The 23,086-nt window shown below is 38.8% G+C and overlaps 2 non-coding genes and 1 pseudogene across 2 annotated transcripts; 1 reads left to right on the top strand and 2 right to left on the bottom strand.

The window, feature by feature from the left end:
• Positions 1-541: 541 nt before the first annotated feature.
• On the bottom strand, positions 542-614 carry trnak-cuu (transfer RNA lysine (anticodon CUU)). Its single transcript has one exon. It is a non-coding gene; the product is annotated as a tRNA-Lys (tRNA).
• A 9,086-nt stretch (positions 615-9,700) lies between these two features.
• LOC134326300 (zinc finger protein 850-like) overlaps positions 9,701-23,086 on the bottom strand; it is a 150,301-nt pseudogene continuing 136,915 nt past the window's right edge.
• trnaq-cug (transfer RNA glutamine (anticodon CUG)) lies at positions 19,931-20,002 on the top strand. Its single transcript has one exon. It is a non-coding gene; the product is annotated as a tRNA-Gln (tRNA).

The raw sequence follows: 23,086 nt of genomic DNA, 5'->3' as shown, positions 1-23,086 counted from the left end.
GGTTAGAGCGTGGTGCTAATAACGCCAAGGTCGTGGGTTTGATCCCCGTACGGGCCACTATCACGTTTGGACTTAAGCTAACAAACAAGTGAGCCTTCTCTAACTAGCAGGTCCTATTGACCTGGGCTTCAAACATTATCTCTGAAAAGTGTGAGATCTTTTTAATGCCCCTCTCATTCAAGTCAGAAACATGCCATTATTTCAATCTGCCAAACTTAACTGCCCTTCTGTAAATGTTAGCAAGTCATGTGACTCGTGTGTCCAATGAAAAAGCTGTGTGCATGTCTCTGTGGCTCAATCGGTTAGCGCGTTCGGCTGTTAACCGAAAGGCCTTTTATTGCACAACCTGCCTGATGATCAAAGGAATATGAGACACAACAACAGTGTGTAGTCCCACAGAATAGTGGAAATAAGTAACTGAAAACATCCAGTAAACAACAGTCCTACAAGCACAAACATCCACCTGATAAGTCACCGGAGACCGACTGTCTGAAGTGGAAGAATGTTCTCTTGATTTCAGTAGATGTTAAATGAAGATACTCGCCCAACGTGGGGCTCGAACCCACGACCCTGAGATTAAGAGTCTCATGCTCTACCGACTGAGCTAGCCAGGCTTAAGCAGCGTGTCAGAACAGACAGCTCATCGGTCAGATCATCAGAGAGATGTAGGTTTAATTCACTAACATCACGACCAGATTAAGAACTAATTCACAGTTTACAAACAAACACAATTCAGAATATAACAATAAGAACTAAATGTAAAAGTGTAAGTTAGTCGCGTCTTTCTGCTCATACTGAGTATTACTGTGGTATTACTGCATGTAGGAGACACATGGAGCGCAGTATGGTAGGTGAACTATAGGGCACTAGGACCCAGCAGCACTACAATGAACAGAGTGACAGTGGGATCTAGCGGTATTGGGACTCTTATTACAGGACGCTGTTTCTGCTGCTTGTTATTAAACTCACATGTGGATCATTTAAGTGGAGAAAACGTGCTTCTTCGAGTTCTTGTTGTGTTCTTGTTTTTTATTGAGTTTTCTTGCTAGAAAAGAGATTTATGAAGCTTTTTGAGGGTGAAACTGGGAGCTGCATTTGTTTTAGATCTTCTGGACATGCTCGGTCGCGCTATTTTACTGCACATTTAAACCCTGTTTTACGGTACTGCTCACATTGTCTACACCAGAGCCGTAGATAGAGAGAGTTGCGACACTCCTTGATCTCGCCGCCACGCGGTCACGTGGTTCATGTAACCCTCAAATAGTTCCAAACAAACCCGGCGCTGCCATGTTCTCCTATGGGACCGGCAGCAGTGAATGAAATATTAAACAGTAAATAATAAACATTTGTACAATTTCTGGGTATTTTCACCTGCCTTTACATTTACTGCATCTGCTTTAATGTCAATTTGGTATATGAAGTGGAAGATTGATGTTTATAATGACTTAATAGGTTGTTCTTGTTAACACACAGTACATTATATTAGCATACATTACATAATGCCATATCATTAAGTAGTAGAGACAATATACAGTACAGAGATTAAAGTTTTTTTATATTTTGTTTTTTTACATAAACTAACCTCCCTTCACTTTCCTGAGGATTCATAATAATAATCATTTTGGTTAAACACTGAGCCATGTGGCTGGATTCATAAGGTTTACCTGCACTGAATGAACAGATTTATAAACACACTACCGCACCTTTAACATTATATTGCAGGTACATGAAATAGCATTCATTCATCTCTTATTTCATGAGTAAGTAATAATTTATTCCTACATGTAATACATGAATTAATTCATAATTAATATGCACTAGTTCATTTTGTCTAATGTAAGTGGTGGACAAGGTACACAAACCATGTAGCTGAGTTGAAGTAGAGATATCCAAGGTGAAATATTACTCCAGTAAAAGTAGAAGTAAAAGTAAAAATACTCTTTACCTCCACTAAAGTACTAAACTAAATTTACCTTCAAATGTACTTAAGTATGAAAGTAAAAGTAGCATGATTTATTATGGCTCTGATGTTTTATTATCATTTCTGTAACAAGACTCTTGATTAATCAACTTTTAATTAATCAATTTTAGGTGAAAAGACTCGTGTCAATAATTTAGCTTAGCTGACTAAGCTAAATTCAGTTATACCTATTAATTAAGATAAACATGTAACATTTAGTGCTGAGCAAATGCTAAACAATAACAGTATTAAGTATATTAATGACATAAAATTCATTATTTTTTTTAAAACAAAGCAACAAACAGCTAAAAATGCTTGATAAGTAGTGGAAATGAATGGGGCTCTATGGGATGTTTGGAACTATACAGAGCTCCACAACCCGGAAGCTGCACAGAAAAAATGTCCCGCCCCCTTTCCAACGGTTCCCTATGGGAGTGTCGCCGCTCTGTTCTCTCTACCGCTCTGGTAAGTTCTAATTAAAAATTTTATTAAGTTGGTTAATATTGATCAAATTTTTCATATTTATAAAATCCTTAATAATGAACTGACTTTGCCATTTAACAGCTCATGGAACCGCAGTGTCACAAAGTCTGTGTGTCACAAAGTGTAGGTCAACTTTCCATCAGGGGATTTTATGACTTAAATAACAGTTTATGTGTTGGCAGTTTTCTATAGGTTCTTCACCTGACATAAGAGGTATTTACATATATTTGTAGATTTCTTCACTATTTACAAGTTAGTATGACTGAAATTATATATATTTTAATGGAAAACCATTTTTAAAAGATCTGTGGTTTGTGTTTCTCTATTCTTGGATATACGGCTGTGGACATTCCTTGACGTTCGTCTTAATTTTGGTTTGGGATTGGATCTCTTTTTGGAGCAACATAGAATTTTGACTAACATGTTTGGATGCTGGTTCTACCCTTCTAACCCACTGCTCTTCTGTAAAGCCACTTTCTACATGGATTTAACAAGGTCTTCTGGAAGGATGTCCGATATTACATGTTCAATGTATATTCCTTTTAGTGAGGACAACATCATTCTAATAAATTCTACAGGTCTAACTTTTCTTTACTTTTGAAGAATAGAAGTTTTTACTATGCCAAACCACTTCTCAACATGACAGTTTGTGTCTCTTGTTTGACCTGAAGTAAGGTCATCATCTGTTCTTTTATCCCCTAGCATTGTCCCACTTCACAGAGGAAAGATTCCAAAATTATTGTCCAAAAAAACTTTCAGGACAATGACAGGCATTGTCTTCTTTATTGTCTTTTATATCCACTGTGGTTTTAACTTCTTCTTTGCATAATCCCAGACCTCTGGCTTGGCATCATCTGTGTAATACTCAAGGAAATGTGATCTTTCCTTGAGTGTAAGATCCTTGAGAATTTCAAGACTATTTGCCAACAAAACAGTACTGAAGTGCCTGAAAACCTCACAGTCTTCCTCCAAAGTAACAGTGTTCTGCAGTCTGTAAAAAAAAAATAAAGGTGAAGAAATCTTCACGGTCATCAGTCTACTGTGCAATAACAGAAAAAAACTGCCTTGATAATATGAGCAGAGCGAAGATGCAAAATTGTAAATGACTATTTCTGGCCGTGTCTTGCACTTCTTGGCGATTGCATATGTTCTGTTCAGGTACACATCAATGTGCGCTCTGTTAAATACCAAAATAACAGCTGGCATCAAAGCTCAGCTGTAATCAGTCTCTACATTATGAACTCTGAGGCTGGTATACCTGGACAATTTAAGCACCAACTGCATTAACCAAAATGTTAATGGGGGAATTGACAGAGGAGGAGAGGAGAAGCAACTTGACCTTTTCCAGGTAAGGTAAGGGATTAATACAGGATTCTTCAATTTTGTTTAGGTATTTTAGACACCACACCTCCTGTTGCATCTAAGTACAGTAATACAGGTGTACAATATGCTGATCCCTGTTTCTGTGTAACCCAGTGTACTGAACAAACTGGTCTCACTCATTCATAACTTGCTGTGTGAAGTACAATTCCATCAGAATGTTGTCATGTATCTGGATGGATTTTCTTAATTCTGTGGCAATTGTTTTCATGATGTTTTTATTTACACCAGCTCTTGTATTGGTGGTGTTCTTGGTTGTCTGTGGTACTCCTGAACTTCATGCTCTCCCAATTTTCCCTCTGCATATGTTGCTTGCTGGACTAAACTGTGTCTCTGTTTTTAGATGACAAATTGGTCCATAATGGAGAACAGTCACTGTGATATGTGTCTGAAGTGGGTTGGGCTTATTTTGTATTGTAAGTAAATACTGAGCTTTGAAGCATGAACATTTGCAAATGGTATGTCCTCTCCTCTCAGGTAGGGGGTATGCTTTATTCTGCTGCCTGTAAGACATATACAGTATGTTGGTGCACATGAGGGATTTAACTTTTTAAACTGGTTTGGCTCGAACAAATCCATAATGTGTCTCTCTGTTTGAGGTTAAATCTTCAGATGGTTCTTCTAGGTCTTTAATGGATTCTATATTTACCTTGTTCGTTATTTCCAAAGATGTCCACACTCAATCTTCAGACCATATATCAGAACTGTAGTTCTGCTCTTGCAGCTCCATTTCCTTTGTAAGACTTTGGCATCATTCTAATGTGAATAAGACAGACAACAGACAGATGGACAAAAACAGTTATTATTATAATATTAACAGTTATTATTATTTATATTATTGTTAGCAGCATGTTTTACACACTATACTGAAAAAATGAACTTAGTAAATTGTACATAATAGTGAAAAACACCAAAGTAAACTGCTTAAAGTGTAATAGAAATTATTATGTTGGGTCATATGGTCAAAACTGCACATGTGCACGAACAACTTTTCCCAGCAGCAGTTTTCTACACTTTATCTCTGAGGAGAATTTGAATATCTGAGATACTTCATCACCTTACAATAAAAAACACGGTAAGATATTACATATCTATTATCTGACGTTATTAACACCTCTAACATCTATATGGCATTTATGTACATAAATATAGTTTGTTAAGTAAAAAGTTAAGCTAAAGGAAAACTTAATTTTTGATGGTTAGCTAGGTAGCAAAACGGTTTAACGCTTTTAGGGCTAGACTGGACAAGAGGGGGCGGACACACATGCAGAGATGTTTAACAAAAAGATACTTAATAGTAACAACTGCTAAGCTAACTGCTAAGCTAACTACTAAACTAAACACACATGAAATAAGCTAAAGGCTAAACGAAATGTTAATGCTAATCTAAGCATGAACTAGACTTCTAGGAATGAACATACAAGAACATGAGCAAACTGGACCAACCTGACAAACCAAACCGCTGTGAGAGAGCCAATTCAACATAGTCTTCACTGACTGTTCCCCAGCTGCCTTCTTAAATACCCTCAACTCAGACCAGGTACAGCTGTGTCTAATTAGCTGAAGACCAATGACAAAAGGGGTGTGGCAGCTAAACACTGAACATGCTCCAGGAGCACAGAGGGGCTGAATCAGTGACATAGACAAGTTAGTTATTGAATAATTGTTAAATTCACTAAAGCTGAGCCAGCAGGGGCCACAGTTGCAAGGACCTATGGTCCATCTATTTTACCCTCTAACCCTGAACAACAACCAATCAGTGTTCATGCTGCTGCCCAACCCAGTCTGAAAGGCAGAGCTGAGATTCGATATGATGTATTTGAAACCCCAACTCTAGTGCAATAGCTTACCTTACCACTGCACCACCTGGGCGGCTTCATTAACACATTTTTGTCCAGAATTACAGCTGTTTTCTGTGACTGCCTGCAGAAGCACCGGTGAATCCAACTTAAAAAGCACTTCAATGCTTCATTTAAAGCTAAGTCCATTTTCTCTGTTATTATGGCTCCTCTTGGTGTTCTGTACCCCTGTGTTGAGTGTGCCATGTTCAGTTATTCTGTTGGTCGACGTAGTCAATGATGTCGATGTTTTTTAATTTCTACAATGTTTCCATTCATATAAGAGTTCATATGATTCCCTCAGCACTACTTACTGCGTACAGAACCTGAGTCGTATCTGCTCCAGTCACTGGTGGGCGGCATTAAGCTCAGTCAGGAACTTTAAGAAATATATAGTTTAGATAGTTCACACATATAAGAACCCACAAAACCTCTTAGCTGTGTATTAAGAAAGTCTGAACATAAGAAATGACTAGACAGTGATGTCTGAAGCAGGACTGAGATCTCAGATAATTAAAATAACATGAAACTGCTGCATTTCTGGTGCAATAATAACCAAATTCAGTTTAGGAGCCGCTCATTTCTACAGATCTTCACTGAAAGTGTGCAGAATCTCAAATGGATTTTGTGCTGCCGTGCAGCTGGTTGAATGGAGTTAGTGTAGAATTATGTACAAAGATCAACAGAGAATACTTGAATTGGCCGGTTAGCTCAGTTGGTTAGACCGTGGTGCTAATAAACGCCAAGGACACGGGTTCGATCCCCGTACAGGCCACAACTGCTTTTGGACTTAAACTAACAAACAAGTGATCCTTCTCTAACTAGCAGTTCCTATTGACCTGGGCTTCACACTTTGTCTCTGACAAGTGTGAGATCTGTGTACTTTGGTCAGTGAAAGTAGTTTTATAGCTTTATAAAAACATTTTACTTACGTGTCCAGCCCTGCTACACAAACTGTCATTTTTGTCCCTGTTAAAAACTTTCGCTTAGTTAAAGCAAATAAAGACACATTTAAAATGGTAATCTTTTATTACAGGTTTAAAGTTGCATAAAACAAATGTTTGCACAAATAATATAAAACCAAAGTACAAAATAAACATTTCACCTATTTTAATTATCTCAAAGGCAGCAGCATCTATTAGATCAGAACAGCTATTAACATTAAATATCACTAAAGAGGAAATCCTGAAGACAGCAATGTAAACCTTTCATTTAAATACAAGCTGCAGTAAAGTTCCATAGTTGAACCATGGTAAAAAAGAACCTCACAGCTCAGCACAATGGTTAAACTGCACAACCCAACAAGTTAAAATAACCCATCATGTGTTCTGTTCAGTATTTACACAGTGCTGGGTTGCCAAATAACACTCTTTCACCTGCATTCGGCCTTTTCTTTCTGTGTACCAAAAACAGTCGCCATTGCAGGTCTACAACACGTTACAAAAACACTTGGGACAGAAGAGCCAAAAACACTCTCTCATTTTTATATATTACAGAAATAAAATAATAGTAAAAATAATAATGTCACAAATCTGTACCCAAGCAACAAGCTGTAATTTATTTCTAGCACCACTAGATGGCGACGATGTCTGTACAACATTTTGAACTTCACTTTAAGAGTCAGTTGAATGTGTTTTACTGTAGTAAGAATGAAGGTATGAGCTGATCTTTGTCTCATTGTGTAGCTTTGATGAAGAAAAAGCCGCTGGGTCAGTGTGTAACAGGAGGTTTGGAGTGAAAGTGGGTGTGTGTGGATAAAAGCTTCCAGCACCTGGTATTGATAACTCTCTCTTACTTTTATTTTATTTTTTATTTTTCTTGCCAGCTTCGTGTTGTGTTGAAACTACAATAAATAAATAATTAAAAGCTTAAAATTGTTTAGGTTAGGTTTGTGTATGTATGATTTGTGTACATTTTATTCATTTAAATTCTCCTCTAGGCCACACAAGGAGGATGAAGGTTCCTGCTGAGTCTGGTTCCTCTCAAGGTTTCTCCTGTAATTTTAAGGGAGTTTTACCTTCTCACTGTCGCCCTCGGTTTGCTCAACAGGGGTTTTTGGTCTGTTGGTCGTGGATTCTGTAAAGTTGCTTTGAGACAATGTTCAGTGTATAAAGCGCTATATAAATAAATGTGACTTGACTTGTATTATTGTTTGGCGTTCTCTTGTGGCACTATTTGATAATTGTTAAAAAAAAATATATGATATGGAGATCTTGTGACCATTGTTCACACAGGCACTGACTTAATTAAAGAAAAAGAAGTAAACATCAATCAAATTGAATTAAAAAACAATATCAAACAATAAAACAAGCAATGCACTTTGAATGGTTAAAAGAAATAGAGGAAAATAAAACAGGAAGAAAATGATGAACCTGAAATAAAAGTAGAAATAAAAAAGAAAACAATAGAATTTGAACAATGCAAACTTTCTATAAACTTTTACTATGAAAAGTGAAGGTACAACCTAAAGCTAACACACACTGGAGCAGATTATTCCCAGACTTAGGAGTCAAAGATATAAAAAAAAAAAACACTTTTGCTAAAACACAATTTAATTTTAATGAGTTAAGATTATGTAGAATTAATTTGTGTGAATCTCCAAATGAACCTCTTAATATAATTTCTAACAGAACACTGTTTTAATGTAAAGCAGCAAAAAGCACACATCAACATTATGTTTACAGATTTATTGTAAGCATGCACGTGCTGTATTTTCTGTTTAACCAATATTTAATTATTTAAACTTAAATGAACAGTTTTGTATAAACCAGAACCGTCTGTACACTGAAAACGGGGAGTCAGTTTTCTCTAATTTTTTAAATACATACACTATATTGCCAAAAGTATTCACTCACCCATCCAAATCATTGAATTCAGGTGTTCCAATCACTTCCATGGCCACAGGTGTATAAAACCAAGCACCTCGGTATGCAGACTGCTTTTACAAATATTTGTGAAAGAATGGGTCGCTCTCAGGAGCTCAGTGAATTCCAGCGTGGTACCGTGATAGGATGCCACCTGTGCAACAAGTCCAGTCATGAAATTTCCTCACTACTAAATATTCCACAGTCAGCTGTCAGTGGTATAACAAAGTGGGATTGGGAACAACTCGGGGCCCCGAAGTGGTAGACCACGTAAAGTTACAGAGCGGGGTCGCCAAGTGCTGAGGCGACTGCATAAAAGTCTCGAACGCTCTGCTGTTTAACTTGTAGCCAAACTGGGCTTACATTTCAGGCTTAAAAAAACCCAATTAGAAACACAAAAATAATTAAATTGCAGCATTTAGGGCAAGTTTGCATTCAAAAAACAAGTTCTCTGACTTCACTTGATTTCTCCGCTGGGGAAAAACTATTTTCTCCGCGACACGGGCAGCCACTCTAAAATTGAAGAGCCGTTTTGGAGCAAAAAGAGTCGGCTCTTCTCGGTGAGCTCACCAAAAAGAGCCGGAATTCACATCACTCTTACACACGGGCGCAAGCAAGGTGCAGGCGGAGCAGTTTTCATTTCAGGCTCTGTGACTTTTTTATTTCTCTAATAAGCGAACTATTCGGTCAGATAGATATTTGTAGTGAAAGAAATACTGTTACGATTTCAAGCATTTTCAAGCACTTTACCCAAAAATCCAGCACTTTTCAAACCTGGAAAATACGACATTAAAATTCAAGGATTTCAAGCACCCGTACGAACCCTGTAATTAATTTAAACTTCCCCATGCCAGCAGTGGCGTTTAGCAAGTTACGAGCGTAAGGTTACCTCAAATTAGCGCCCCTCGGAACCATTAAGATTGCCGTTGGTTCCGCTTAGTTCAGTCCGCCGTTTAAACAGTTAAACAATTTGCATACGAAATCTGGAAATTACGAGATACAATTCGTGAAAATAAAACCTAAATTATATTTACACTCTGTGGCATTTTTAAGACCAGTGGCAGATGAATTTAAGACTTTTTAAGACAAATTAAGGCCTTTTTTAAGATAAACGAATTTAAGACTTTTTAAGACTCTTTAAAGATCCGCGGACACCCTGGGTACAATCTGATGAGTCACACTTGTGCTGATAAATGAGCAAAGCAGTTCCAACACTGTGAGCATCATTTCTGTAAAATGTGAATGTGCTGGTGTTTTTTGAGACTACTCTGTATATTAAAACTCTTTCCACACTGTGAGCACTGATACTGTTTCTCTCCAGTATGAATGCGCTTGTGTGTTTTGAGAGCACTCTGTTGATTAAAACTCTTTCCACACTGTGAGCACTGATACGGTTTCTCTCCAGTGTGAATGCGCTGGTGGGTTTTGAGATTACTCTGTGTAATAAAACTCTTCCCACACTGTGAGCACTGATATGGTTTCTCTCCAGTGTGAATGCGCTGGTGTAATTTGAGATGACTCTGTTGATTAAAACTCTTCACACACTGTGAGCACTGATACGGTTTCTCTCCAGTGTGAATGCGCTGGTGAATTATAAGTTTACTCTGTGTATAAAAACTCTTTCCACACTGTGAGCACTGATACGGTTTCTCCCCACTGTGAATGTGCTGGTGTATTTTAAGCTTACTCTTTATATTAAAACTCTTTCCACACTGTGAGCACTGATACGGTTTCTCTCCAGTATGAATGTGCTGGTGTATTTTGAAAGCACTCTGTTGATTAAAACTCTTCCCACACTGTAAACAATGATATGGTTTCTCTCCAGTGTGAATGCGCTGGTGTTTTTTTAGATTACTCTGTATATTAAAACTCTTTCCACACTGTGAGCACTGATACGGTTTCTCTCCAGTGTGAATGCGCTGGTGTTTTTTCAGATCGCTCTGTCCATTAAAACTCTTTCCACACTGTGAGCACTGATACGGCTTCACTCCAGTGTGAATGCGCTGGTGTTTTTGGAGATTACTCTGTTGATTAAAACTCTTTCCACACTGTGAGCACTGATATGGTTTCTCTCTAGTGTGAATACGCTGGTGTGTTTTGAGATTACTCTGTCCATTAAAACTCCTTTCACACTGTGAGCACTGAAATGGTTTCTCTCCAGTGTGAATGCGCTGGTGTGTTTTGAGATCACTCTGTGTATTAAAACTCTTTCCACACTGTGAGCACTGATACGGTTTCTCTCCAGTGTGAATGCGCTGGTGTATTTTGAGATGACTCTGTCCATTAAAACTCTTTCCACACTGTGAGCACTGATACAGTTTCTCTCCAGTGTGAATGCGCTGGTGTTTTTTGAGATTACTCTGTGTATTAAAACTCTTTCCACACTGTGAGCACTGATAAGGTTTCTCTCCAGTGTGAATGCGCTGGTGTATTTTGAGATGACTCTGTCTATAAAAGTGCTTTCCACACTGTGAGCACTGATACGGTTTCTCTCCAGTGTGAATGCGCTGGTGTCTTTTGAGATCACTGTGATGTTTAAAACAATTCCCACACTGTGAGCACTGATACGGTTTCTCCCGAGTGTGAATGCGCTTGTGTATTTTGAGATCACTCTGTGTATTAAAACTCTTTCCACACTGTGAGCACTGATACGGTTTCTCTCCAGTGTGAATGCGCTGGTGTATTTTGAGAGCACCCCGGGTACTGAAGCTCTTCCCACACTGTGAGCAGACGTTTCCTTCTTCCTGTGTGGGACTGAGAGAGGTGTTAATGCTGACAGTACCAGAGGACGTTTGCTGATTACTGGAGCTTCTGGTGGGCGTCAGATCCTCATGTTCAGTCTTAATCTTCACCAGAGTCTCATATTTATCATGGTTGCAGCTCTTGATGTGATTGTGGAGCTGATTTTGGGTTGTAGAGGAACGTGGACACGAGGAGCAGCAGAAATCCTTGTTCAGTTCTGAAGCAGAAAATAATCAAATACATTTATAACATTATAAATAATCAAACACATTTATAACATTATAAATAATCAAATACATTTATAACATTACAAATAATCAAATACATTTATAACATTATAAATAATCAAATACATTTATAACATTATAAATAATCAAATACATTTATAACATTATAAATAATCAAATACATTTATAACATTATAAATAATCAAATACATTTATAACATTATAAATAATAAATACATTTATAACATTATAAATAATCATATACATGTATAACATTATAAATAATCAAATACATTTATAACATTATAAATAATCAAATACATTTATAACATTATAAATAATCAAATACATTTATAACATTATAAACAATCAAATACATTTATAACATTATAAATAATAAAATACACTTATAACATTATAAATAATCAAATACTACATTTATAACATTGTAAATAATCAAATACATTTATAACATTATAAATAATAAATACATTTATAACATTATAAATAATAAATACTGTTAGTAATTGTTAAACGGAGATCTGATGCTAAAGTCCTGTAACGTGATTCATCCTGCATTCATCATTTCCTGCTCACACTGATCTGCATGAGCACAATACAAGCTTTCACTGTATGATGCTTCATCCCAGGTTCCTCTGATTCTATTCAATCCAAATCTTATTTTACTCAAGATAAAAAATATCTTACTGAGTTCATCTTTATCTTCAGGTTCTTCCTTCTTCACAGGCTTCATCTGGAAACCTCCACACTGTTGGACCTCTGGGGTGAGGTGTTCCTCAGAGGTGACGTGTTCCACAGGGATTAAAGATCCTTCACCTGAAATTCATCAATATGTGAAGAAGAAACTCAACAACTGGAGGAACCTGAAGGTTGTGGGTTTAGTTACCACAAATAAATACTACTTAGATTTAATCCAGACTGGAAGTATCAGCACTTCTCCACAGGACAGTACGGTACAGTACAGGTTCTAATCCCACTATCCACATTCTCTTATTAGTTCTAATGATTAGTGACTCCAATACTAACCAGTGTACTGTACCATACTGTACTGTACCACACTGTACTGAACCATACTGCACTGTACCACACTGTACCTCACTGTACTGAACCATACTGCACTGTACCACACTGTACCTCACTGTACTGAACCATACTGCACTGTACCACACTGTACTGTACCACACTGTACTGTACCATACTGTACCACACTGTACTGTACCACACTGTACCTCACTGTACTGAACCATACTGTACTGTACCACACTGTACTGTACCACACTGTACTGTACCATACTGTACCACACTGTACCTCACTGTACTGAACCATACTGCACTGTACCACTCTGTACTATACCATACTGTACTGTACCACACTGTGCTGTACCACACTGTACTGTACCATACTGCACTATACTGTACTTACCACACTGTACTGTACCACTCTGTACTGTACCACTCTGTACTGTACCACTCTGTACTGTATCACACTGTACTGTACCACACTGTACTGTACCACACTGTACCTCACTGTACTGAACCATACTGCACTGTACCACACTGTACTGTACCGTACTGTACCACTCTGTACTGTACCATACTGTACTATACTGTACCACACTGTACTGTACCATACTGTACTATACTGTACTGTACCACACTGTACTATACTGTACTGTACCACTCTGTACTGTACCATACTGTACTATACTGTACCACACTGTACTGTACCATACTGTACTGTACCACTCTGTACTGTACTGTACCACTCTGTACTGTACCACACTGTACTGTACCACACTGTACTGTACCTCACTGTACTGTACCACACTGTACTGTACCATACTGCACTGTACCACACTGTACTATACTGTACTGTACCACACTGTACTGTACCACACTGTACTGAACCATACTGTACTGTACCATACTGTACTGTACCACACTGTACTTTACCACTCTGTACTGTATCACACTGTACTACTCTGTACTGTACCACACTGTACTGTACCACACTGTACTGTACCATACTGTACCACACTGTACTGTATCACACTGTACTATACTGTACTGTACCACTCTGTACTGTACCATACTGTACTATACTGTACCATACTGTACCACACTGTACTGTACCATACTGTACTGTACCACTCTGTACTGTACTGTACCACACTGTACTATACTGTACTGTACCACACTGTACTGTACCACACTGTACTGTACCACACTGTACTGTACCACTCTGTACTGTACTACTCTGTACTGTACCACACTGTACTGTACTACTCTGTACTGTACCACACTGTACTGTACCACACTGTACTGTACCTCACTGTACTGTACCACACTGTACTGTACCATACTGCACTGTACCACACTGTACTATACTGTACTGTACCACACTGTACTGTACCATACTGTACTGAACCATACTGTACTGTACCACACTGTACTGTATCACACTGTACTGTACTACTCTGTACTGTACCATACTGTACTGTACCACACTGTACTGTACCATACTGTACCACACTGTACTGTACCACACTGTACTGTCACACTGTACTATACTGTACTGTACCATACTGTACTGTATCACACTGTACTGAACCATACTGTACTATACCACACTGTACTGTACCATACTGTACTGTACCACATTGTACTGTACCATACTGTACTGTACCACACTGTACTGTACCACACTGTCTGGTAGGAAAGTGGCATCATCTCCATATTTACTTACAGAAGTAACCTCCATCTTCATCTTTTTCCTCCTTTTTTATTAGTTTCTGGAATCCTTCATTTTGTGGATCCATGGGGGTTATGTGTTCCTCTTCTGCTAAATTCATTATTATAGATCTGATAGACAGACAGACATGTAAACATATAGACAGACAGACAGACATATATATGAACTTTATTAGCTAATAAAGAGAAATCCAGGAATACTCTTTCAGACTGTTTTAACTGCCTATTCTTTAATGCTGTGAGGCTGTAAACAGAGTGAAAATGTTGAAACTATTGTGGGACTGAGCAGCATCAGACAGAAAAGACTTCTAATAGAACTTTTTGGGTTGGTTTCACAGACAGGGATTAAGCCTAGTCCTAGACTACACAGCATTTTGAATGGAGATTCTCTGTTTAAAGCAAAATGTAGTCCTGGACTATAAGCCTTAATCCCTGTCTGGGAAACAACCCTTTGAGTTTGGTGGAAGTAGGGCTGGATGATATGGCTAAAATTTATATCACGATATAACTTCTAATTTCGGTCGATACGATATAATTCCGATATCGATATGAATAATATAAATGTCAGAAAAACTGCCAAAAACACCAAAATTGGAAGGCTGTACCTGCAAACCTCTTTTCTGTTTTCTGGCAAGAAGTACAAGCTGAATACACGACTGAATTAGTCCTTCCTTTCTTATCAGCTATTTAATCTGCTTCTTTTTCAACTGTGGACAGTGGCGGAGCCAGACAATTTCCATATGGGTGGCCAGACTGAGACCATTGCTCACACAGGGGTGGCACAGAAACTGTCTGATACCTTATTTTTTGTATGTGGATAGTAGCTGTTGATCTAGTAGTGTTTTGGTCACTCACTCCTTTACCTATACAGGCAGTGAGTGCCATGTAGAATTTCATCAAGCCCAGCATAATAAGCTTTTTATTTTTTCTCATTTTCCCTGTGAAAAACTAAAATATAGCCTAGAACCTTAACAGAATTTCAAAGATATTCCTTTGCAATACTTAATCATTTGACTGCAAACTTGTGTGTACTGATGAGACTCATTTAAACCCCAGAACATGCTAGTGTGAATGCATGGAAAACAAATTTTAATTTTCTTTCAAGAATATGATTTACATTTACATTTTCAGCATTTAGCAGACGCTCTTATCCAGAGCGACTTACAGAAGTGCTTCTATAGTGAACATTTCATTTCTCAAGTTTAGGTAAACAACAGTCAAAGAACACAAATCTGCTAAAACCTGTTAAAAGGCTTTTTTTTTTTTTTTTTTTTGAAATGGAAAAGAATGGAACAAAATGTTAGTAAATAAGTACAAGTCAGCTTAAGTTTTTATTAAAAAGGTGGGTTTTTAATCGTTTTTTAAAGACAGCAAGATACTCAGATGTTCGGACAGACAGAGGAAGTTCATTCCACCACTTGGAACAGAGAACAGCCTTGATGCTTGTCTTCCTTTAGTCCTGGATGGGGGCTCAAGTCGAGCGAGACTAGAGGCTCGGAGGTTGCGTGGTACAGAGCGGGGTTTGATTAGACCACGAAGGTAGCTTGGGGCTGGTCCATTTTTGGCTTTGTAGGCGAGCGTCAGTGTTTTAAACTGAATGCGTGCAGCTACAGGAAGCCAGTGAAGAGAACGCAGCAGTGGGGTGATGTGGCAGTGTTTGGGTTGGTTAAAAACCAGACGTGCAGCTGCATTTTGAATGAGCTGTAAGGGTTTAATAGTGGACATGGGAGCTCCTGCCAGAAGGGAGTTGCAGTAGTCCACCCGTGAGATTACAAGTGATTGCACCAGAATCTGGGTAGCTTCCCTGGAGAGAAATGGACGAATCTTCCTGATGTTGTACAGGAGGAACCGACACGCTCTGGTCATGTTGGCTATGATCATGTATGTATCATATGTATCATATGTATGTATCATGTTGTATGTTGGCTATGATACATACATATGATACATTCTGACCAACACTATTAAGCTAAATCAGCATTGAAAATTGACTTTACTTTTAATAGCCTTCTACAATGCTGGGGCTTCTTAAAACTGAATATTCTATTTTCAGTAGAAGTGTTATTTAAATGCTATTAAATTGTTTTTGAAAAAAAAAAAACCGCCGAATTAGGAGGAAAACCGCCCAATCTGGCAACAGTGGAATGCGAATATCCCGTTTGTGCCTTTACTCGTAGCGCGCCACAATTAATAAGAAGTAATATTAATAACTGGTATTAGTACTCTGTAGTATTAGTACTCATTAGTATTAGTACTCAGTAGTTGTACTTCTTCTGTAATAGTGTTGGTGGTTGACATTTATGTTGAGTGCGCTGTTGAATTGCGTCCCTGTGGGAACACCTGCGTGCAAAAATGCTTCCGCAAAAAAGTAACACCGGCAAAGCGGCCACGCCCCTGACTGTGGATGCTCGTTCACTCACAGCTGTTGAACTCATTTAGCCGCTAATATCCACCGTGTTGTAGCGGAGTGTAATCAGCGGTAACGCTGAGCACCGGCTTCGTGCCTGTGGTGTACGTCATCACGCACTGACGTAAGCATATCGATCGAATTTGTTTAAAAATCATATCACCGTTATTGAAAAATTTTCTATCACGATATACAGGGGTTGGACAATGAAACTGAAACACCTGTCATTTTAGTGTGGGAGGTTTCATGGCTAAATTGGACCAGTCTGGTGGCCAATCTTCATTAATTGCACATTGCACCAGTAAGAGCAGAGTGTGAAGGTTCAATTAGCAGGGTAAGAGCACAGTTTTGCTCAAAATATTGCAATGCACACAACATTATGGGTGACATACCAGAGTTCAAAAGAGGACAAATTGTTGGTGCACGTCTTGCTGGCGCATCTGTGACCAAGACAGCAAGTCTTTGTGATGTATCAAGAGCCACGGTATCCAGGGTAATGTCAGCATACCACCAAGAAGGACAAACCACATCCAACAGGATTAACTGTGGACGCAAGAGGAAGCTGTCTGAAAGGGATGTTCGGGTGCTAACCCGGATTGTATCCAAAAAACATAAAACCACGGCTGCCCAAATCACGGCAGAATTACATGTGCACCTCAACTCTCCTGTTTCCACCAGAACTGTCCGTCGGGAGCTCCACAGGGTCGATATACACGGCCGGGCTGCTATAGCCAAACCTTTGGTCACTCGTGCCAATGCCAAACGTCGGTTTCAATGGTGCAAGGAGCGCAAATCTTGGGCTGTGGACAATGTGAAACATGTATTGTTCTCTGATGAGTCCACCTTTACTGTTTTCCCCACATCCGGGAGAGTTACGGTGTGGAGAAGCCCCAAAGAAGCGTACCACCCAGACTGTTGCATGCCCAGAGTGAAGCATGGGGGTGGATCAGTGATGGTTTGGGCTGCCATATCATGGCATTCCCTTGGCCCAATACTTGTGCTAGATGGGCGCGTCACTGCCAAGGACTACCGAACCATTCTGGAGGACCATGTGCATCCAATGGCGGTGCCGTGTATCAGGATGACAATGCACCAATACACACAGCAAGACTGGTGAAAGATTGGTTTGATGAACATGAAAGTGAAGTTGAACATCTCCCATGGCCTGCACAGTCACCAGATCTAAATATTATTGAGCCACTTTGGGGTGTTTTGGAGAAGCGAGTCAGGAAACGTTTTCCTCCACCAGCATCACGCAGTGACCTGGCCACTATCCTGCAAGAAGAATGGCTTAAAATCCCTCTGACCACTGTGCAGGACTTGTATATGTCATTTCCAAGACGAATTGACGCTGTATTGGTCGCAAAAGGAGGCCCTACACCATACTAATAAATTATTGTGGTCTAAAACCAGGTGTTTCAGTTTCATTGTCCAACCCCTGTATATATATATATATCGAATTATTGTCCAGCACTAGGTGGAAGTGGTTTTGTGGCCCAAAGTGAAATGATTAAGTCGGCCTTAAAACATTTCCAAAATACATGAATCAGCCTAAACATAAGAAATGTGTTTTTGTAACTTGGAAGAAATCACAGATTCTTACGTTTGGATTAATGATAAATGACAGAATCTGTTTACAGAAGTTTAGATCAAAACTTTCTGATGTTCTTTACATCTAGTTTCTCATCCACTCCCAATAACAGTGCTGTACTAATACTTTTAACTTTTACTATAAACCTGTAAAACAACCTGGAAACAAAGCTACAAGAACTCGCTGTTTCTATCAAACATTAACAACTGTAAACAAAGCTGAAAATGTGACGCGTTTACATCAAAATGTGAGATTTAATAATGAATAAACTCTGAATCCGTTACAATCCACTGATTCGTCGGTTCAATGAATCGGTTCATCAGTACTGAATCATGTGTGATGCTAACAGTTAGCGGAGCAGCTAATAGTTTGTTTGTTTAAATAAAACTGGAGTTAAAGCTCCTCAAATCCTCACAGTGATGTTTTATTATGAACTCTAGTTTTATTATTAATTAGAATGTGGTTATAATGAAATATAAGGGTTATAATTAAATACATATTTTACTTACAGATGAGGCTCTACAGTACAAACACAGCAGCTTCTTGTTCTTCTCATGATGTTTAATGGCGGTTGGCAGAACAACTTAAGACGCACCAGCGCCACCAACTGGACTGGAGTTGAACAGCAGCTTAGCAGTAAAACATCTCCATTAGCACATCTGTATTAGTGGTGTGCGATACTGCAAAATTTGATATCGATCCGATACCAAGTAAATACAGGGCCAGTATCGCCGATATCGATCCGATACCGATACTTTGTACTTACTTGTAGGGAAGAGCAGTGTATCATGATTGGTGAATGTATCATCACTTTGCTTTTGACTAAAAAGTAATTTTATTATTGTAATAAACTAATGAAGTCTGGGGTTTTTGTTAAGAAACAATTATATAATAAGAAACATAATTCCCCCTCTCATTGTACACTCTGGCTTTTTGTAAAATAAAGTACAGAAAAAGTTCCGGGAGTCTCCCGCATATACATAGCAGCTTCCTGATTCCCACAAGTCAGATAAAATCTCCCGGAATCTAGAACGAGCGGCCAAGAGCGCGCACACACACACACACACAGACGACACAGACTTTTTTAATACGATCGTGTATTAAATCCGTTATCTGATATACAATCTAGCGCACTGTGTAGGGAACATAAATCAATTGTATAATTTACTGTCTAGTGCACTAAGTAGGGAACATAAATCATCATCTAGTTATACTTTCTAGTGCACTATGTAGTGAACATGAATGTGTTAACTAATACACTCTCTAGTGCACTGTGTAGGGAACATAAACCAATTGTCTAATTCACTATCTATTCACTAATTCTTTTTTAATATACAATCTAGTGCACTATGTAGGGAACATAAATCCATTATCTTGCACACTATCTGGTGCACTATGTAGTACACATTGATGTCTTTGTGATGTAAACAGTTAGTTTAGTAGCTCAGTTAGCAGCTCCTAAAAGTTCTGTTATCACCCCCATATCCTTTGCTGTGTGCGAGAGGTTTTTAGCTTTTTTTTTTCCCTGAAATGAGTTTTTGCAACTTGGGATGTCTGACATGTTCACCTCCATCTATCCATCCAGCTAAAATACCATAAACGCTACATAAAAACATGTGGAGCTAATGGTGTAATTATTAACCTTTGTGTTCAATTCTTCTTTTGTGGTTCCATGGTGTAATGGTTAGCACTCTGGACTCTGAATCCAGAGATCTGACTTCAAATCTCAGTGGAACCTGGTTTTATTTAGGTAAAAACACTGTTATCAGTGCTGAGTAGAGAATAGTGTTCCACATGTGACTGCTCTATGCCGAATTGTAACACCAAAAAACAAATTATTGTTTACAGCGCCAACTACCTAAAGGTTTAGAAACGTTAGCAGTTCCAGGATGGTAGCATTCAGCGCATGTGCAAGTACAACAGAGCGCTTGTGGGGTGTAGACCACGATTACTTGTGCTATTTGTGTCGACCAAGCAGATCACCATTCAGGAAGGTATATCACTGCCAAAATACGAGCCAGTTTGTTCAGTACAACTTTATAAGCCAACAGCAGCGAATAAACTTAAGAGTCACCTTAGATTACATGTTAACTTCCATCTATCCATCCAGCTTAAATACCATAAACACTACGTACAAAACATGTGGAGCTGTTCTTACTACAGTAAACACACTGAACTGACTTTTAAAGTGAAGTTCGAAATGTTGAACAGAGATCGTTCCCATCTAGTGGTGCTAGATAAATTACAGCTTGTTGCTTAGGTACAGATTTGTGACATTATTATTAAATTGTTGTTGTTGTGTTTGTTGTTATTTTTTAACTGTTCATGTTTTTAAGTGTAAAACCATAAGCAGCACCGTCTATAAATAAATTAATCTTGTGCTTCCAACTGAGATTTTTGTTTACGTGAACAATGTCTGAAATTTGATGAGCTTGACTAGTTTGTAATATGTGTTAAGATGATGAATGAACTTAAACACTTGCTTTCAAATTTTAAGTTTTAATACAACGTGACACCGGCAAGATTAAGAAAGCAAAAATAAAGTGTCCCAAGTGTTTTTGTAACGTGTTGTAGACCCGCAATGGTGACTGTTTTTGGTATACAGGAAAGAAAAGATCATTTCAATTATAATACAATACAATACAGCGACAGTAAGTCTGTGTCTGTTTCTGTTACTTATTCTGAATTGTGTTTGTTTGTAAACTGTGAATTAGTTCTTAATCTGGTCGTGATGTTAGTGAATTAAACCTACATCTCTCTGATGGTCTGACCGATGAGCTGTCTGTTCTGACATGCTGCTTAAGCCTGGCTAGCTCAGTCAGTAGAGCATGAGACTCTTAATCTCAGGGTCGTGGGTTTGAGCCCCACGTTGGGCGAGAATCTTCATTTAACATCTACAGAAACCAAAAGGACGTTCTTCCACTTTGTACCGTCGGTCTCCGGTGACTTATCAGGTGGATATTTGTGCTTTTAGGACTGTTGTTTACTGGATGTTTTTCAGTTACTTATTTCCACTATTCTGTGGGACTACATCCCAAAAGAGACAGTGGCCAGTACAGGGATCGACCGCGACCATGGCGTTATTAGCACCACGCTCTAACCAACTGAGCTAACTGGCCTATGTCCAAGTGCAGGGCATATACCCACATACCTGATTCTACACTGACAGCCCTTCAGTTATGGAGCTGCCACACAGAAACGATGGAGAGCTTTACTGTTGGTCTCAAGTTCGTCTCGGCTGTAGGAGAGGAGACTTAATGAAAGAATTCAGTTTAAATATTAATTTAAAAAGCTTACCCATGATGATTTACCAGGTTGTTTTTTACAGTTTCCTTTCCAGTCGTACCTCCACACAAACCAAAACACTCAATCTGTAAAAGAAAGACCAGTACCAGGGTGTGTCATGGTATGGGGGGTGTCAGTACCAGTACCAGGGTGTGTCATGGTATGGGGGGTGTCAGTACCAGTACCAGGGTGTGTCATGGTATGGGGGTGTGTCAGTATCAGTACCAGGGTGTGTCATGGTATGGGGGTGTGTCAGTATCAGTACCAGGGTATGTCATGGTATGGGGGTGTGTCAGTACCAGTACCAGGGTGTGTCATGGTATAGGGTGTGTCAGTACCAGGGTGTGTCATGGTATGGGGGTGTGTCAGTACCAGGGTGTGTCATGGTATGGGCTTGTGTCAGTACCAGTACCAGGGTGTGTCATGGTATGGGGGTGTGTCAGTACCAGAGTGTGTCACACACACTTATACCTAGGGTCCCCTGTTACCCCCAGGACATGGGGAGAACATGCTAATTTCACTCGATAATTGAACCCAGGACCCTCCAGAAGCCGTCCCACAGTGGAAATCAAGTCAGTAAATGTGCAGTCACATGAATCCAGTCATGCCCATATATGGTAAAGGTAAATTCACTCTGCTCCCTCGGAACGCTGTGACATCACAATGTGGACCTGTGCTCTTCAGCAGCAGCATTTAGATTTTCTCCTCATTTACGATGGCTGCTTCTCTGAGACAGAGGTTTCTGCGTGTGCTGTGTTGCGGGGCGCCTCCCCGGGCGTCCTCCAGCGGCGACCCGGGTCACGGGGGAGGTGCGGCGGCAGAGGAAGCACTCCTGATGGAGGGGTTTCTGTTTAAGAGGACCAGGAGTGTGTTTAAAACCTGGAACAGGTCTGTACACTGATGCTTAGTGTATATATCAGGAATTCTCTCTATATATACACTCAATATTATATATATACACTCAAAATTATATATATACACTCAAAATTATATATATATATATATACACTCAATATTATATATATATATACACTCAATATTATATATATACACTCAATATTATATATATATATATATATATATATATACACTCAATATTATATATTTACACTCAATATTATATATATACACTCAATAATATATATATATATATATATATATATACACTCAATATTATATATATACACTCAATAATATATATATATATATATATATATATATATATATATATATATACACTTAATATTATATATATATACACACTCAATATTATATATATATTTACGATGTGTTTGATCTGTGCAGGCGGTGGTTCATCATACAAAACGATCAGCTTCTCTACAAGAAGAGGTTTAAGGTAGGTCACATGACTTTACATGATCTAAATCAGCTCTCTCCTGGACTCTGTGAAATACCCATAATGCACCGCAGTCTTACGCCCCTCATCATTCGGGCGCATCACAGCAGAAGTCAACTTCTGTGCTGGGCTGTGTCCCAAACCGCCCCCGTCATGTTTACGTCTGGGATGATTTCACCG

This window comes from Trichomycterus rosablanca, chromosome 14 (genome assembly GCF_030014385.1).
Source record: "Trichomycterus rosablanca isolate fTriRos1 chromosome 14, fTriRos1.hap1, whole genome shotgun sequence".
NCBI classification, from domain to species: Eukaryota; Metazoa; Chordata; class Actinopteri; order Siluriformes; family Trichomycteridae; genus Trichomycterus; species Trichomycterus rosablanca.
Note: the sequence above shows the minus strand (reverse complement) of the source record. Positions and strands in the feature narration are given on the sequence as shown.